This window comes from Elgaria multicarinata, chromosome 2, assembly GCF_023053635.1.
Source record: "Elgaria multicarinata webbii isolate HBS135686 ecotype San Diego chromosome 2, rElgMul1.1.pri, whole genome shotgun sequence".
NCBI lineage: Eukaryota > Metazoa > Chordata > Lepidosauria > Squamata > Anguidae > Elgaria > Elgaria multicarinata.
Window position 1 is genome coordinate 163,102,997 of NC_086172.1, and position 18,367 is coordinate 163,121,363.

An 18,367-nucleotide genomic window follows, 5' to 3' on the forward strand; every position below is an offset into this window, starting at 1 on the left:
AGGACCTTATCACACATAGTAAGTGTGAAGTCCATGTGGAAAGCCTTGGTAGGATAAAGTGTTTATACTTCTCTAATTAGCGTGAATGTGGTTTGTGTGTTTTTTTAAAAAATTCATATCTAAAATTCCAAGCTGCACCTTGACATTACTGAGTTCTTACCAAAACATTCCCTCTACAGGACAAAATCAGTACTACAAACAAGCAAACTTTTTTTTTTAACCTATTCAATGTATTATTATTATTATTTCCCTTAGATAGGGTGACCATATGAAAAGGAGGACAGGGCTCCTGTATCTTTAACAGTTGTCTTGAAAAAGAAATTTCAGCAGGTGTCATTTGTATACATGGAGAACCTGGGGAAATTCCCTCTTCATCTCAACAGTTACTGTTTTACTCTGTACAGCACCATGTACATTGATGGTGCTATATAAATAAATAAATAAATAAATAAATAAAATAATAATAATAATAATAATAATAATAGTTAAAGCTGCAGGAGCGATACTAGAGTGACCAGATTTAAAAGAGGGCAGGGCACCTGCAGCTTTAACTGTTGTGATGAAGAAGGAATTTCACCAGGTTCTCCATATATACAAATGACACCTGCTGAAATTTCCTTTTCTATGCAACTGTTTAAGATATAGGAGCCCTGTCCTCCTTTGCATATGGTCACCCTACCTTATAGCAAGGAAAAGGTGGGCAGACTGGATTCAGATAAAGACCTCTCATCCAAGAGAACAACACCAGCTTTCAAACCCCAGATCCAAAGCATACTAAGCCACAGAGTCACATAGACATATTTATTATTATTATTATTATTATTATTATTATTATTATTATTAACATTTTTATACCGCCCTATAGCCGAAGCTCTGTACAGTTTACATAAGATTAAAAACAAACAATATACAAAATTTAAAACCACAAAAACATGCAACATCACTGAAACATATAACTAAAAACAACTCTAAACAACTCTAAAAACAGATCCAGGATCAATGAAGCTCATCACATATTGCTAAATGCCTGGGACAAGAGAAAAGTTTTAACCTGGTGCTGGAAAGATAGCAATGCTGGCACCAGGCAGGCCTCATTGGGGAGATCATTCCACATTTGGACCGGGTAGGGGTGGGGTGGGGGTCATACACAAGCTTATATGAGCAGCGATAAGGACAAGCTGAAATGTTAAGAACTACAGCAAGAATGCTGCTGCAGACATACCATTAGTTATTATTTAAATATCATCTGTTCTTTGCCCACGTAGAAGTGTGAAAGCAGTGAAGGCTGGTAGCTCTTATGTCGGTGGGGCAGTGAATCTGTTCTGGGTTTCAGTAGAAACGACCTTGGACAGCTCTTTCAGCACCTTGGAAAGCTCTTTTCGAATTCTGACTGAAACCCAGAGTGGATTCACTGCCCTGCTGACGTAGTAGCCACCAGCCTCTACTGTGTGAAAGATTACTGACCCTATTCAGGTTAACACAGCAAAAAACTGCTATGTTCAAATCCACTACATAAAAATGCAGAGTGTGTTGCACTGCATTACTTATCTACAGAGAAGAGATTTATCCCATTGCTTCAAGTCTGATTACATTTGAGCTACAACAGTCTTAATCTTTCTCCTCCTGTGAGGAGGATAATGTTTTGGTCTTGTTATCTGGTGTGGTACAATGACAGCCCCCACATAGGCTTCACTACCTCAACACCCCTACCAGCTGTGATGTGACCTGGAGTCAGAATATCCTAACTGGACCCTCTTTTTATGGAGGTCAGCTGCCCAAATACGGAGTAACAAAATATGCAAAACAGTCAGAGAAATACTAGAGGTCCTAAGGAGAAAAGTGATGTAGAGCAAAATTGGCTCCATTCTTTCCACCCCAATAACTTTCTAGGAGAAAAATGTTTGTTAATATTTTGAAGATAATTTCTGTCTAGCATCTTGAAGTTCTAGTTAAAGACTGCATTACATAGGGGGAAACAAAGTTTTATTAGTATCAACTAAATGTTTAGATATGTAGTTCAGTAAAGGCAAGTAAGACAAATAATAAAGGACAAATTCAAACAGTTACAGGGAAATCAAACAGGGTTTTATATGTGTGCAATAAGCCCATTATTTCTTGACAATATAGATGGAAACTTTGGGTACCACTTCCCATCTGGCCTGGGCCACCTAGTATGCCTCTGCCTTGTGCTGGTGCTGCAAGTGACATGTCTCCTAAATCTTCAGTCCACACATGCTATCAGAATGTATACCTACAAATAGTTATTAATGCATACATGTCATAAGTTAGATTGTCTTGCTCCAAAATCTTCATGTGTAAGAGCAGTCAAGTGTAGAGAATTCAAGTGCAGACTCTTTGTCATACTGACAGTCATTAGAAATACTTAAACTTGTGTACCTCCTTATGAATGATATATTCAAACATCTAGAGATTGGAGAACCATGCAGGGAACAGAAGCATTATGAATGTCAACATATTGTCTAATGAGGAATCCAGACGGAGATAGTGTGACAGGCATATATTCAAACCAAAACAGAGCCAGCAGGTCTACTTTTTAGTTCTTGTATCAGGTACTTTACTGCATGAATGTATTAAATTACTAAAATCTACCTAAAATGATATATGACTAGTAGCTGTACTCATAAATTATTTTCAACCAATGTTGTTAAATTTCAGGAATGCATTCAGAGCACTGAGGAAGACTCAATAAAACCTAGATACTGTTTCACATATGGTATTGTGATGTAGACTCCTTCTTCTTCTTCTTCTTCTTCTTCTTCTTCTTCTTCTTCTTCTTCTTCTTCTTTTTCTTTTCTCCTCCTCCTCCTCCTCCTCCTCCTCCTCCTCCTCCTCCTCCTCCTCCTCCTTCTCCTTCCAGTTGAGCCAAGAGAGATCTTCAAGTGACACTAGCATAAAACACTTCTCAAGGTCCACCTTCACTGATATTACAGCTTGTCTCTTGGTGAAATATCTTATTAAATCGCCCACATGCCTGTCATTACATGATTTAATTTGCGTCAGCCTTGTTTTTATCCACACCCTTATAATTCCAATTTCCAATTAGACTATAGGTTGTCTTTCATGATCTAAGTTGAGATACAGAACCATACAGCTTTTCTACATGAGACTGTTAATCGCTGCATCTCTTTTCTGTTTCATCGCAGAATTGAGATCCAAGTTCTAAACAAAGAGCTTTTCCTCACCTGCTTTTCTGATACATAACTTCTCGGTGGCACTGTGCTATAGTGGAATAGCTCAAATACATAAGTAGGAAACTACTTTTTATTTCACTTTCACAAATAATACTGCATTTTCCCACTTTAAAAAACCCCCAGGAAGGCGCTCTTAAAAAAACAGAAGTGAAACTAGAGTATCACAATGTTGTCTAAAGAATCCATAAACAACCATGAGTAAGGAATCACCAGTGCACAATAAATGCTTTGTGTAGAAAAGCTTATAGAGTTGGAGAGGGTCTTGTCGGCCATTTAGTCCAACCCCCTGCTCATTCAGGAAACAGAGACCTAAAATATCCTCAACAGGTACACCCTCTGCTTGAAGACATCTAGCAAAGGAGATTCTACCACCACTCAAGTTAATTGGTTTCATTGTTGACCTGCTCTTACTGTTAAGAAGTTTCTCCTAATGTTCAGTCAAAATCTACCGTCTTGTAACTTAATCCCATTAGTTTTAGTCCTGCTCTCTGAGGCAGCATCGAAATCATAAACATATGACTATTATGATTACTGATTTATTTTATTTAATGCTAGTACTGTGGTAGATACTGCACAAAATGCAGAACTATGAGCATTTCTGGCCAGGGGCTCCAGGCTTTGAACCAGGAGCCTCATGATCTAGTCTCCGAACCTATATTATTCCACCAGTCGAACTAATGACAGCTTTTGGGGGAGGGAGATTTGGATCAGGGAAATGGAATGGGTAAAGGGTTTAACATGCCCTCTCCCAGCTCTCTGTATCTCTCTCTCTCTCTCTCTCTCTCTCTGTGTGTGTGTGTGTGTGTGTGTGTGTAGAAATTAAGTGACATTCCATTTCAGTTTGGTTTTGATAAGAATTTATCAAGATTTGCAAAGTTTTCCATATGTGGGACAAAAAGAACTTGAGATTTACAAAATCTGAATGTGGGAGAAAATGAAACAGAAAACAGAATTTTTTTTTGCCTTTTCATGCCTTATTTTCAAGTAAATTGCTGCTGCTTTTTTGGCTGACATTATTGTGGCAAATTCAGGGGGAGGTGGGAGACAAGTGGGTCACATGTGGCAAAGCATAGATTTAGATATGTCTGCCCAAAGCCTCAGCCTGGCCTTTGGCCACCAAGTGGGCTGTGTGACTAAGTAAGGATTCATCCCCAGTTTTCCAATACGTATCCTTGATGCTACACTAGGTTTTACTTATGTCCACTGATTTAAGTGAAACTTACTTCCAGATTACATTAAACACATTGCTGGAGGTAAGCTTCGTGCTGATCAGTTCAACACACTCAGATCTAAATTGCTTTGAAACGCCATATATCCAACTCATGTCTTTTAAAGATATTTGCTCACCTGCTTTTTCTACTAACACACCAGACATCTGCTGCCAAGGGAGGACTGTACATCTCAAGGGACTGGTGTAATGATGACATATGAGTCTCATTTTAAAGCTCCTGGTTCAAATCCAGGCAAATCTGGCAGTGACTAAATGTTGTTACCATCTGACAGCTGTTAACTAGACAATATGAAATTAGTTAGTGTTTTCAGTCCACAGGGGACAGATGTCGGCAGCAGAATAACCTCTACCAACACCATGAGAAATTCAATTAGCAGGTTCAACCAGAAAACTAATGATTGCACAGTCCGGCAAATGGAGGCATATTTTCTATTCTGCTGGTGAGTGGTCCTGTTTCAGGAGATGGTCCTTTTTCAGGAAAGCATGCCTATTTGGGGGGATCTGACCATAAAAGAAAATGCATTGTGGATGGAGTTGTCTTTTATTTTTGCAAGTTCTCTGAACAAGCTTCAATCAGCCATGCATTCACTTTCAAAATTAAGTGGATATTTTGAGAAAAAAAGAGCTTCTGAATTATTTTCTGGAGGCAGCAAAGAACATAACTGCTTCAGAAAGAAAATTCCTAATAAGAATAAGCTATTTTGTACAAACCAAATGCATTTATCTATTTTTTTCTATCGGCCCATTCTGAAACTGTGGGCATTTGCCATCCTTTTGTTAAAAGAGCAATGAAACTTTATGCCTTCACATCCCTTTTTCATTACAGAAGTTATTTACTTATGAAACGCCCCTCAAACACTTAAAAGTACCATTATGCAAACCCTTCAATGGAAGCAAGAAAAAATCCCACAAACCCACCCACTCCAAAACAAAACCAAAAAAACCCAGAGCTTCCTTGTTATGGATGAAATTGTTCCATCCGTCTTGACTTGGGAACTACATTTGGCAATTTAGCTACTGTAGGTGTCCCTTGAAGAGGCTGTTGCAGCTGAACCAGTGTGCACCTCACACTCTGGTGTTGACTTAATATTGAAGAATAGGAACAGGCTAATGGTTGTGTCCCAGTGAGGTGGAGAACATTTCAGCTGATGTGGGTCAGGAGGAGTCTGCCTCAGTGATGCAGCCATCTGCCCAAGGCACAGACTAAGGCGATTGTCTTGCAGGCCACACGCTGCTGGAGTGGGGCATGCTGGAAGTTGTAGACCTTTTTTCTGTCTAAACGTGCATAGAATTGCACTCTTTATGCCTAGCGCTGCTCCTTGGTGTTCCTCGTCCCCAACAGAGGGACCAGAATCTGTAACTCTGTTACTTCATATGCTATGAGGCACCCCTTATGCCTCTGCAAGCACTAAGGACTATGGAGGCAGTGCTCGCTCATAGCTGAGGGGCAGGGCTTGAGCTTTTAGCAGACCTGTCTTATTACTTAAAATGGGATGGGTAAACGGTGGCCCTAGGCCTAATTTCTTTTGGCTTTCATAAATGTCACAAGGTAGGGATATTCAGGCATCGGACCTGTAGTCAGGGGTAGGCGAGGAAGGGACTGCCCCCCTACTTGTGTGTGTGTTTACAAACAAATAATTAAAAACAGTTAAAATTTTTGTCTTTAAAAGGCCTGAAAATAAGGTGAACTGCTGCCCCCTACTGTTTTGGCCAAAAAACCCTAAACTTTTAGGCTGGCTGTGGGCCTGTCAGGCACCTGACAAGGGCCTACACCCCAGCAGAGGCCCAATGTCCACAGCTCCCTGGGGTTGCTCTGGCAACCTGCTTGTTCACCTGCCTCTTGCTCTGGCCCAGCCAATGGTGGTAGTGAAAAGGAGATGCCACTGCCTGCTATCTCATTGGCTCTCTGCCTGTCGGATAAGTGGTAGCAATGATGAGAAAGAAAATGAGGAGCAATAGCAGCTGGTGTCAATGGCGGTGAGAAAGAATTTGCTGAGGGAAGGGCCCCTCAAAAACCTGGAGCTGGCACCCAGTGGTCACCTCAGGTGGCAGATGCTGGGAGGCACAGATGCTGGCAGAGAGAGGTATTGCACAGCCTGCTGCCCATAGGTGCAGTGGAAGATCCTGTTCTGTTGCCATTGTTGAATTGGGTGACCATATGAAAAGGAGGACAGGGCTCCTGTATCTTTAACAGTTGCATAGAAAAGGGAATCCCAGTAGGTATCATTTGTATAAATGGAGAACCTGGTGAAACTCCCTCTTCATCACAACAGTTAAAGCTGCAGGAGCTATACTAGAGTGACCAGATTTAAAAGAGGGCAGGGCACCTGCAGCTTTAACTGTTGTGATGAAGAGGAAATTTCACCAGGTTCCCCATATATACAAATAACACCTGCTGACATTTCCTTTTCAATACAACTGTTAAAGATACAGGAGCCCTGTCCTCCTTTTCAAATGGACACCCTACTGTTCAAGATACAGGAGCCCTGTCCTCCTTTTCATATGGTCACCCTATTGTTGCCCATGAGGAATAGGTGGGCTGCCATCTTGGCCTTCACTTCAGGCAATAGCAAGTCTTGGATGAGCCTTGAGTCCCTGCCAATCAGAGCTTGAAGGACTGCAATTTCCCCAGCTCTTAATCCTGTCTAAACACAGACAGACACAACCGATGTCTGAAACAAAAGCCACTAGGTGGAGCTCAAGCAAATTCAACTCACTCTCTTGAAGTCTTATTTTCTTTCCAGCGAAGACTGTTCTTCGTATGGTGAAATGTAGGTCAGGAGTATTCTTTTCAGGGCAGAACATCTCACAGACAATTAATAATGAAAATATTTGGACAGCTAATGAAAATGTTAATTTCCCTTTCATTTTAGCTGCCTGTTTGTTAATTTATTGGAATAGCAAGCCTTTAAATCTGTCTTCTTTCATCAGTAGATATCAGTTGTTTCTCTTCCTTACCACGGCCACATAACTAAAGAATTGCTGAAAAGTGTGCCTCTGAGGGAGCATACAAGGTTTGATAGATGATATTTAAGAGCCCACTGCCCTTTGCTGGATGAAAACAATTCATGATATAAAGGTTGACATCAGATCTCTCTCTCTCCCCGCCCCCCTCACTCACACAACTGTGGAAGGGATATCTCCTGTTTGTCACAAGAATAATGTCAAAGAGCTGAAAGGCAACTCTTAAATCACCCAGCACTAGAAAATAAGGGGAGACAGCCATGGCTTTCCATAGGAAGATCAAAGAGCAATGGAAACACAGTGGCCATTTATAGAGAGCCTCACTTTCATCTATTCTCTGTGTGACTAACATTATGATCTTTGTCCCTGAGGAGGCTGTTTAAATGTACACTCGGGTGAGCAGATCAAGTGAACAGGTTAGCCAAAGGAAAACAGGGAAGGTGAAATATAGCCCAGATGTCTTCACCATGCACAAAAGTGAAAGAAGACCCAGGCTAAACCATGTGCATGACAGCCTGGTAATTTCAGAGGCTTGCTGCTTCAGAGGATACTGCTTCAGAGGATACTGATGGTTAAGGGCATTTGAAGCAACCCCTGTGATCATTTCTGGCAGCACCTTGTTATTTCATATAGGATGTTAAAGACCTGTAAGTTGGGAACAATACACTTCGAAATTTTCCCTTTATATGGATGAAAGCCTGATAAGAGTACTATTAATTAGGGTGACCATATTAAAAGGAGGACAGGGCTCCTGTATCTTTAACAGCTGTATTGAAAAGGAAATTTCAGCAGGTGTCATTTGTATATATGGGGAACCTGGTGAAATTCCCTCTTCATCACAACAGTTAAAGCTGCAGGTGCCCTGCCCTCTTTTAAATCTGGTCATTCTAGTATAACTCCTGCAGCTTTAACATTTGTGATGAAGAGAGAATTTCACCAGGTTCTCTATATATACAAATTACACCTGCTGAAATTATTTATTTATTTATTTATTTTATTACATTTATATACCGCCCCACAGCCGAAGCTCTCTGGGAGGTTTACAACAATTAAAAAAAGTAAACATTAAAAGTATACAAAAATTTAAAAAACATAAAAACAGTATAAAACAACAGTATCCGTTTAAAAACAACAATTCTGGGGTCCATTAAAAACAAACTTAACGTTGTTAAATGCTGTTAAAATGCCTGGGAGAAGAGAAAAGTCTTGACCTGGTGCCGAAAAGATAACAATGTTGGCGCCAGGCGAGCCTCATCGGGAAGATCATTCCACAGTCGGGGGGCAACCACTGAGAAGGCCCTCTCCCTTGTTGCCATCCTCCGAGCTTCCCTTGGAGTAGGCACCTGGAGGAGGACCTTAGATGTTGAGCGCAGTGTACGGGTAGGTTCATGTCGGGAGAGCCGTTCCATCAGGTATTGTGGTCCCAAGCCATGTAGGGCTTTATAGGTTAAGACCAGCACCTTGAATTGGGCTCGGAAACATGTAGGCAGCCAATGCAAGCGGGCCAGAATCGGTGTTATATGCTCAAACCTCCCTGTTCCAGCTATCAATCTGGCCGCCACATTTTGCACAAGCTGCAGCTTCCGGACTGTCTTCAAAGGCTGCCCCTTTTCTATGCAACTGTTAAAGATACAGGAGCCCTGTCCTCCTTTTCATATGGTCATCCTATATTAATGGGGCTTGCACAGGATAATGTCTGGGAGGATTGTATCCTTTGCTGATTCCTTGTGCTGCCAGTCACACTTGGGAAACTTCGTCTAGGGAAAGATGAAGCAGGGATGCAGAGAAATTGTAGGCAGAAGGGTAGATAAGTAAGTGGGAAGGCATAGAATCCAGAAGGCAGGGAAGCAATCACAGAGAAAAGCAAGGGCAGATTCTTACTGTTGCCCAGGCAATAATCAGAAATGACTATTTATATTTAGCTCCGAAATGAGATCCAATGAGATTTTGGGCTGGTATCACCTGGGGAAAAAGATACGGCCTCTTGACTATCCATTCTGAAAACTGAGATGACTCACTTCCGCAACTTAAAAATGCGAACGTTCCATTCTGGATCCACTCCCCACTTCTTTTCCCCAAGCAGGACTGGCATTAAAAGTATGCTTGGACATGCGCCTGTGGAAGGTCCATGCCTCAGTAGGGACCATTGACAAGAACCTCCTCTTCACCATTGCAACCTCCTTGTTCTCCTGCCTCTCGCTCTGGCCCAGACAACGGTGGTGGTGCGATGGTGGAGCAGTAGATGCTACAGCCCACTTTCTCACTGACTCGCTGCCTGCCTAGCAAACAAGTGGTGGCAATGATGAGAAAGAGGGGGAAGAGCAAGAGCAGCTGGTGACAATGCTAGTGAGAAGAGGCTGGTATGACACTTCATAATCGAGCATATCTGTGCTGACTTGGATGCCATATTTCTGTTGCATGTAACTTTGACCCCTGCTTGTCCAGTTACAATGGGTATTTTTCAATTTCTACAGCCTAAGGATGCGAAAAGGATCCTTGGAGAAGTTAGGCCTTTCACTTGTGTGCTGGACCTTTGCTCTTCCTGGCTTATAAAAGCAGCTGAGTTGGGGGGCGGGACTGGCTGAGTGAGTAAGGGTAGTGGTGAACACCTCCTTATGCCAAGGTGTGATTCCATCTTGTTTAAAAGAGGTGATTGTTGTTGTTTATTCGTTCAGTCGCTTCCGACTCTTCATGACTTCATGGACCAGCCCACGCCAGAGCTTTCTGTCGGCCATTGCCACCCCTAGCTCCCCCAAGGTCAAGTCTGTCACCTCCAGAATATCATCCATCCATCTTGCCCTTGTTGGCCCCTCTTCCTTTTGCCTTCCACTTTCCCTAGCATCAGCCTCTTCTCCAGGGTATCCTGTCTTCTCATTATGTGGCCAAAGTACTTCAGTTTTGCCTTTAATACCATTCCCTCAAGTGAGCAGTCTGGCTTTATTTCCTGGAGTATGGACTGGTTTGATCTTCTTGCAGTCCAAGGCACTCTCAGAATTTTCCTCCAACACCACAGTTCAAAAGCATCTATCTTCCTTCGCTCAGCTTTCCTTATGGTCCAGCTCTCGCAGCCATAGGTTACTACAGGGAATACCATTGCTTTAACTATGTGGACCTTTGTTGTCAGTGTGGTGTCTCTGCTCTTAACTATTTTATCAAGATTTGTCATTGCTCTCCTCCCAAGAAGTAAACGTCTTCTGATTTCCTGGCTGCAGTCAGCGTCTGCAGTAATCTTTGTGATGGTAAGACCTTTTTTAAAATTAAACCCACCCACCCCGAACCCTACTGACTTGGATAATTTCTGACCACTCTTTAATATCCCATTCTTGGGCAAGATGTTGGACCATGTGATGGCTTTTCAGTTCTAGGGATTTCTGGATGATGTGGATTATCTAGATCCATTTCAATTTGGCTTCAGCCCTGGTTATGGGACAGACACTCTTTTGGTTGCTTTGGTGGATGATCTACACTGGGAATTGGATAGAGGGAGTGTGTCCACTTTGTTTTCGCTGGACCTGTCAGTGACTTTCAATACCATTGAACATGATATCCTTCTGGGGCGTCTGTCTGAGATGGGGCTGGGAGTCACTGCTATACAATGGCTCCAGTGCTTCTTGGAGGGGCCGTTTCAGAAGGTGGTGCTGGGGGATTCTTGTTCAACGCTGTGGTTGTTGGGCTGTAGTGACCCTGAGGGCTCCATCTTATCCCCTGTGCTATTTAACATATACATGAAAATACTGGGAGAGATTGCTGTGGTGCTTTAGAGTTTGGTGCCACCAGTAAGTTGATGACACACAATTCTATTTCTCCTTTCCATCCAAATCCAAGGAAGCTATTCTAGTTCCAAATCAGTGTCTGATGTTGAGAATGGACTGCATGAGGGCAAATAAAATGAAGCTTAACCCAGACAAGACAGAGGTGTTCCTAATTAGTGGTCTTCAGTGGCCACTAATCCCAATGGCCTTCAAAAACCTGGAGGCCAATACTGTCCCCATATGATGCACCTTGGTCAGTTTTATTTAGACTATAGAGCATTAGAAACATAGTGGACTTTTACATTTCCAGAACTAGCAGGTAGCTTTCATTTTAAACTGCAAATTATTATTATTATTATTATTATTATTATTATTATTATTATTATTACTTTCACTGCTTGTCTCTCCTAGTTCAGTCCTTCTTCTCTACCCATTCTCTTTCTCTGCTTTTACCTGGGTATAAGTGCCATTGAACACAATGGGGCTTACTTCTGAGTATAAGATTGTATAAGATTGCATTGTCACTCACCATCACCAGGGCCTTGGTGGCCTTCAGAGCTTTTGAACTACAACTTCCATCAACCCCAGACAGCATGGCAGATGGTTGGGGGTGATGGGGGCTGTTGTATGAACCACTGAAGGCTGCTCTCTTCCTTCCAGTCCTGCATGTTGCTTTCAGAAAAAACATCCCTGCATTCAACCAAGATGAATAGTCAAATAAGTTGAAGGACTTTTTGCTCAGTTAACAGCTCAGCCAATGCTTCTAAAAAGCTCTGATTAAGCAGTGCATTCCATGCAGAATCAAGAAGAAGGCAGTCTCTTCCTTCACACAACACTTAAAATCTGTCCATTATAGTAAAATTCCTATATCTTCCCCACATACAGTCTTAAGGTGCTGATAGAAATAATCTCTGAAGAATGGTGTCAAATAGAACAAACAGGGAGATTTCTAGTTAGCTCTGTGTCCCTTCTCCACTGCCAGGAAATAAGTATTAATGAAACTTCAGGGCCACAATTCTTAGTCAACATCTTTCTAAACAAGCATTTCCAAAAACCAAAATTCAATTCAATTTATCTTAAGGATGACATAAACATATGGGTTAGTCTATGTCAGCAGTTGGGTGTTTATTTTAGCTGTCAGTGTCTCTGAAATTGTAAACCAGTTCCAAGAACTTCCAAGAAAGCAAAATTCTTGGCACAGTATGCGCACGGCACACTGCTCTGAAAACAGCTCCGAATGCCTAATAAAGCATCTTGGGGCGGCCGGGGAGGGGGGTAATGTCCCAATCCACTCTAATGAATGATTCATAGTGCGATTCTTTGTAGCTGCTCAGCACAGAGCTAAGCTACAAGAAAGCATTCCAAAAAACTATGAAGGACTCCATTTGGCTCTGCTTCAGTGTGCTCACTCAGATGCTGCGACAAAGATGCAATCTGTTTAATGTCAGGGCTGATTCAGATAGTACTTATTCCCATGTCTGTATGCAGAGGTGAGATATATTCGTTAGTAACCTTCAGGATGATCTAAGAAGAATCGGAGTGATTATTCTGGAATAGTTGTGCATTGTTGCTTTTTATGGGGCAACTCTACTTTTCACACCTTTTATGGGGCAGCTGCATGATGTTGTAATTCAATTGTTGGTCTCCTCTGTTTCCCTATGATCCTTCCATTTCTTCTTAGGGCATGGATGGACGAGGCGGGTGGATGATCGTGAGATCCTACCCCTCAGTCTACATGTGGCGCATGACGGCCCGGGAGGAAGAGGACGTCTTGCCTGCCATTTTGTGGTTTTTAATCGAAATAGAGCGCAGGAGTGGTCCATTGCAGAAGTGAGGTGTTGTGTTTTGTTTTTTAAAAAAACACCCTCCTGCTCCCCCCACCCCAGCCCTGATGAGCACAGAGCCCCTGAAGAGCTCCACCCCCTATGCCCTGTTCCCGGCTCCTCACGGTTACTCTCAAGGAGCCGGGACGAAACCAGGACAGCCAGCCACATGTCCAGCAGGAAAAGTTGGGATTAAAGGGTAGGGTGATATCCCAAGGAAAAGGAGAGATCATCCATCCCTGCTCCCAGGATCCCCTGTGCATCATGTGGATGCACAGGGACGATCCCAGGACGATCCCCTGGATATCGGCCCATCTAGACATGCCCTTAGTCTACAAAAAACTGACTCCACTTGACACAAAGCAATGATGAGGTATAGATCATCTTAGCACTAATCTTACAACGTTTTAAAGTGGGTGGTTTTGATGTGTACATGTGGTTGATTCTACGTCTGTGCATCTACTTGGTACTCCTTCACTATTACCTCCCTAGTGGCACCATCTTATCTGCGTGTTTTTTTTAAAAAAAAAAATCAATTTTTTTAAAAAAATTTAGCTAAAACACCTTTTTTGTCTATATTTTTAATTGAAATATTTGTGCAATCGTGCTTAAATGAAAAGACATTTTAGTGCGAACTATTTTTTTTTTTTAAAAAAAAAACTGGCTTTTAAAAATACTGTGTTTAGGTAAATTGTCCTTTGCTTCCCACGCAGTGTGGGTGGAACCTCTCAGGATGTGGAACCAAATGTGCTACACTTTCTGAAGTGTAGAAATGTGAGTTGTAATTGTATATGTAACTTAGGGTGCAATCCTATGCATGTTTAGACAGGGAAAGAAATCCCACATCTCCCAGCATGCCCTAGCCAGTCATGTTGGCTGAGTCATGCTGTGAGTTATAGGACTTTTTCTGACCAAACATACATAGGATTGCATCCTTACAGTGGAAGAGCAATGGTTGGATAGCACTAGGTGCTGGCAGTGAGGAAACATCCAGAGTGGATAGGTTTTGCTTACCCTCACGATCTGAATGCCATGATTTGGCATTAATTTTTGTGAACTGCCCAGAGAGCTCCGGCTATTGGGCGGTATAGAAATGTAATAAATAAATAAATAAATAAATAAATAAATTTGGGACCAAAGATCTGATCAGGTTGGCTAATGAGTATTTCTGTGTTCTTTTTTGTTGTACTCATTCCTACAGCTGTGTTATTAAAATCTTCCTGCTTTCAAGGATGTCTTTGCACATTGACTTATCTACTAAGGAACCCCTGAACATCTGTGATAGAACCCTTGTATATTGCAAAGGATTCTGGGTCATGTTTAAGGGTGCATACTTAATCGAAATGGGGCAGTGTCCAGATCTGCTGAGCCTCATTATTGCTTTGTATCAAGTGTGAGTGCACCCTAAACTATCTGCCAAGGTTCATCCCTGCTCAGAGCTAGAATCTGGGGTTCCCTCAAAGGAAGGCCCCCCTAAATAAACCCCTGCACGATCAGTGACCTTGAGGTGTGTTTGGATCCAGACCTTCCATCTTCAAGACTAGAGGTCTCCACATCAGTGGCCTGGGTTCCTGGCCAGCTCTTCGATCCTCTTTCCCAACAACCCCAGGGCCCCAGGAACAACAGAGATGGTGAGCTAGGTAGGAGCAGCTTTAGTGCTGCCAGCAAACTGCCCGACTAGCAGCACATGAGGGGGAAGTTCCTACAAGCACCTGCCTAGATCTGGGGCTGTCTGACAGCCAGGAAAGGGTGAAGGCTCCAGCTTCTATATAAACTCTTGGGGCTTCTCTACACCAAGGTTTTATCCCCCACCTTTACCGGGGCGTCTCCTTCCAGATTCTTTGTGGGATTAAGACCAGCTCCTTTACGTGGAGCTGGTCTTAATCCCACAAAGTGTGTGCTTAATCCCAGGTGTGCATAATTCCAGCACACCTGGCGACAGCACATCGCCAGGTGTGCTGTCTCCCTGGAGCACAAATTAGAGATGTGACTGAAGGGTTACCGAAACTCATAAAGTCCACGGACACATACCCCTTTCTTCTCATCTATGTGGGAACAAATGATGTCGCCAAGCAGAGCTACGAAGAAATCATTTCAGACTATGAAGCTCTGGGAAGGAAACTGAAGAACTTTGGGGCCCAGGTAGTTTTCTCATCCATCCTCCCGGTTCTTGGAAGAGGATTAGAAAGGGAAAGAAAAATACTCCGGATGAACGACTGGCTACAAAGGTGGTGCCGACGTGAGAATTTTGGATTCTGGGACCACGGGCTACGCTACTTGGAACATGGACTGCTGGCAAGGGATGGGTTGCACCTCACAAGGGCTGGAAAGAATGTGTTCGGCCACAGCATGAAGAACTTGATCAGGAGGGCTTTAAACTGAATCTTACAGGGGTAGGAGACGTAAACCTCGAGGCAACAATGGATGAAGGCCAAGGCACCACAGTACAGAGAACAGCTCCAATAGTACCCCCAAATAGATAACAGATGACAAAGAAAAGGCTGAAGTGCTTAATTCCTACTTTGCCTCAGTCTTCTCCCAAAAGCGGGTCTATGACCCCCCTGGAAAAAGTGAAGCAGAAGTTGAGGGGGCAGGATTACAGTTTGAGATTGATAAACAAATGGTCAAAGAACACCTAATTTCCTTGAATGAGTCCAAATCTCCAGGGCACGATGAACTGCATCCTAGAGTAATGAAGGAGCTAGCAGAAGAACTCTCAGAACCTTTGTCTATTATCTTTGCAAAATCATGGAAGACGGGTGAGGTGCCGGATGACTGGAGGAGGGCTAACATTGTCCCTATCTTCAAAAACGGCAAAAAGGAGGAACCTGGGAACTACAGACCAGTCAGTCTGACATCCATCCCTGGGGAAATTCTGGAGCAGATTATAAAGAAGTCAATCTGTAAACACCTGGAAATCAATGCGGTGATCACTAGAAGCCAACATGGATTTGTCAAGAACAAGTCCTGTCAAACAAATTTGATCTCATTTTTTGATAAGGTAACCTCCCTTGTGGACTGTGGGAACGCTGTGGATGTCATATATCTTGACTTCAGCAAAGCTTTTGACAAAGTACCACATGACATTCTGATTAACAAACTAACTAAAAGTGGGCTAGATGGAACAACTATTAGGTGGATTCACAGTTGGCTACAGAATCGAACTCAAAGAGTACTTATCAATGGAACCTTCTCAAACTGGGGAGAGGCAATGAGTGGGGTACTGCAGGGCTCAGTCCTGGGCCCAGTGCTCTTCAACATTTTTATTAATGATTTGGACGAGGAGGTGCAGTGAACGCTGATCAAATTTGCAGATGACACCAAATTGGGTGGGATAGCTAATACCCTGGAAGACAGAAACAAACTTCAAAGTGATCTTGATAGGCTGGAGTGCTGGGCTGAAAACAACAGGATGAAATTTAATAGGGATAAATGCCAAGTTCTACATTTAGGAAATAGAAACCAAATGCACAGTTACAAGATGGGGGATACTTAACTCAGCAGTACTACAAACGAGAAGGATCTTGGAATTGTTGTAGATTGCAAGCTGAATATGAGCCAACAGTGTGATATGGCTGCAAGAAAGGCAAATGCTATTTTGGGCTGCATTAATAGAAGTATAGCTTCCAAATCACGTGAGGTACTGGTTCCTCTCTATTCAGCCCTGGTTAGGACTCATCTAGAGTATTGCGTCCAGTTCTGGGCTCCACGATTAAAGAAGGATGCAGACAAGCTGGAGCGTGTTCAGAAGAGGGCAACCAGGATGATCAGGGGTCTGGAAACAAAGCCCTATGAAGAGAGACTGAAAGAACTGGGCATGTTTAGCCTGGAGAAGAGAAGATTGAGGGGAGACATGGTTGTCACACAGAGGAGGGCCAGGATCTCTTCTCGATCCTCCCAGAGTGCAGGACACGGAATAATGGGCTCAAGATAAAGGAAGCCAGATTCCAGCTGGACATCAGGAAAAACTTCCTGACTGTTAGAGCAGTGCGACGGTGGAATCAGTTACCTAGGGAGGTCGTGGTCTATCCCACACTAGAGGCATTCAAGAGGCAGCTGGACAACCATCTGTCAGGGATGCTTTAGGGTGGATTCCTGCATTGAGCAGGGGGTTGGACTTGATGGCCTTGTAGGGCCCTTCCAACTCTGCTATTCCATGATTCTATGATTCTATGAAAGCAATGGTATTCCCCGTAGTAACCTATAGCTGCGAGAGCTGGACCATAAGGAAGGCTGAGTGAAGGAAGATAGATGCCTTTGAACTGTGCTGGAGGAAAATTCTGAGAGTGCCTTGGACTGCAAGATCAAACCAGTCCATACTCCAGGAAATAAAGCCAGACTGTTCACTTGAGGGAATGATATTAAAGGCAAAACTGGAGTACTTTGGCCACATAATGAGAAGACAGGATACCCTGGAGAAGAGGCTGATGCTAGGGAAAGTGGAAGGCAAAAGGAAGAGGGGCCGACCAAGGGCAAGATAGATGGATGATATTCTGGAGGTGTCAGACTTGACCTTGGGGGAGCTAGGGGTGGCGACGGCTGACAGAAAGCTCTGGCGAAGGCTGGTCCATGAAGTCACGAAGAGTCGGAAGTGACTGAACGAATAAACAGCAACATACTTTTGGTGATTTGTCTGGCTTTTCAGTTAATAAGTCAAAGTCTGAATTGATGCTGATTGGAAATATTGTCATTGTGTATTAACCAGTTTCCAGTTTCGATGGTGCCACAATCTTATTACTTATTGGGGAATACTTATTCCTGGAGATATATCTCAAATGATCAAGCCAAATTTGAATATGGTGATTAATAAGATCTCATGGGATATAGATAGATGGGTATCATTAAAGTTGGGTTTATGGGGTAAAGTAAATACACTTAAGATTAATATTATACCTGGGTTTGTTTATGTTAAATGTGGCATTCTTCTACTTATGCCTGGAAAATATTTTTAAAAATTCAGTGCTCTGTTTTGTAAATTTTGGGGAGATTCTACTCAATAACGAATATCCTTGAAAAGGATGCCACTTCCAATTAAAGAAATTGGGTTTGGCTTTCCAGATCTTGCTTTATATTATCATGCCTATTTGTTGACCTGTACTAATTTTTCATCTTTTCCACTTAGATGAGATTTTCCACCTTGGTCGTTTTTAAAAAATCTTCCTGTCTGCACCCTCTCTCAAAGGGATTGCATTAGGTTCTTGGCACCATGTTTATAAATACTTAGCAATAAATAACATCTCTTTAAGAAGGTTTGTCTAAGTAGGTGTAATACAGTAACATTTCTTTTGATCATATGTTTTGCCAATACCAAATACTTGCCTCCATTGGAGGGGAGGTTATTGTATGGATAAACTTTGTATAAAACACTCTTTAATATTTACTGAT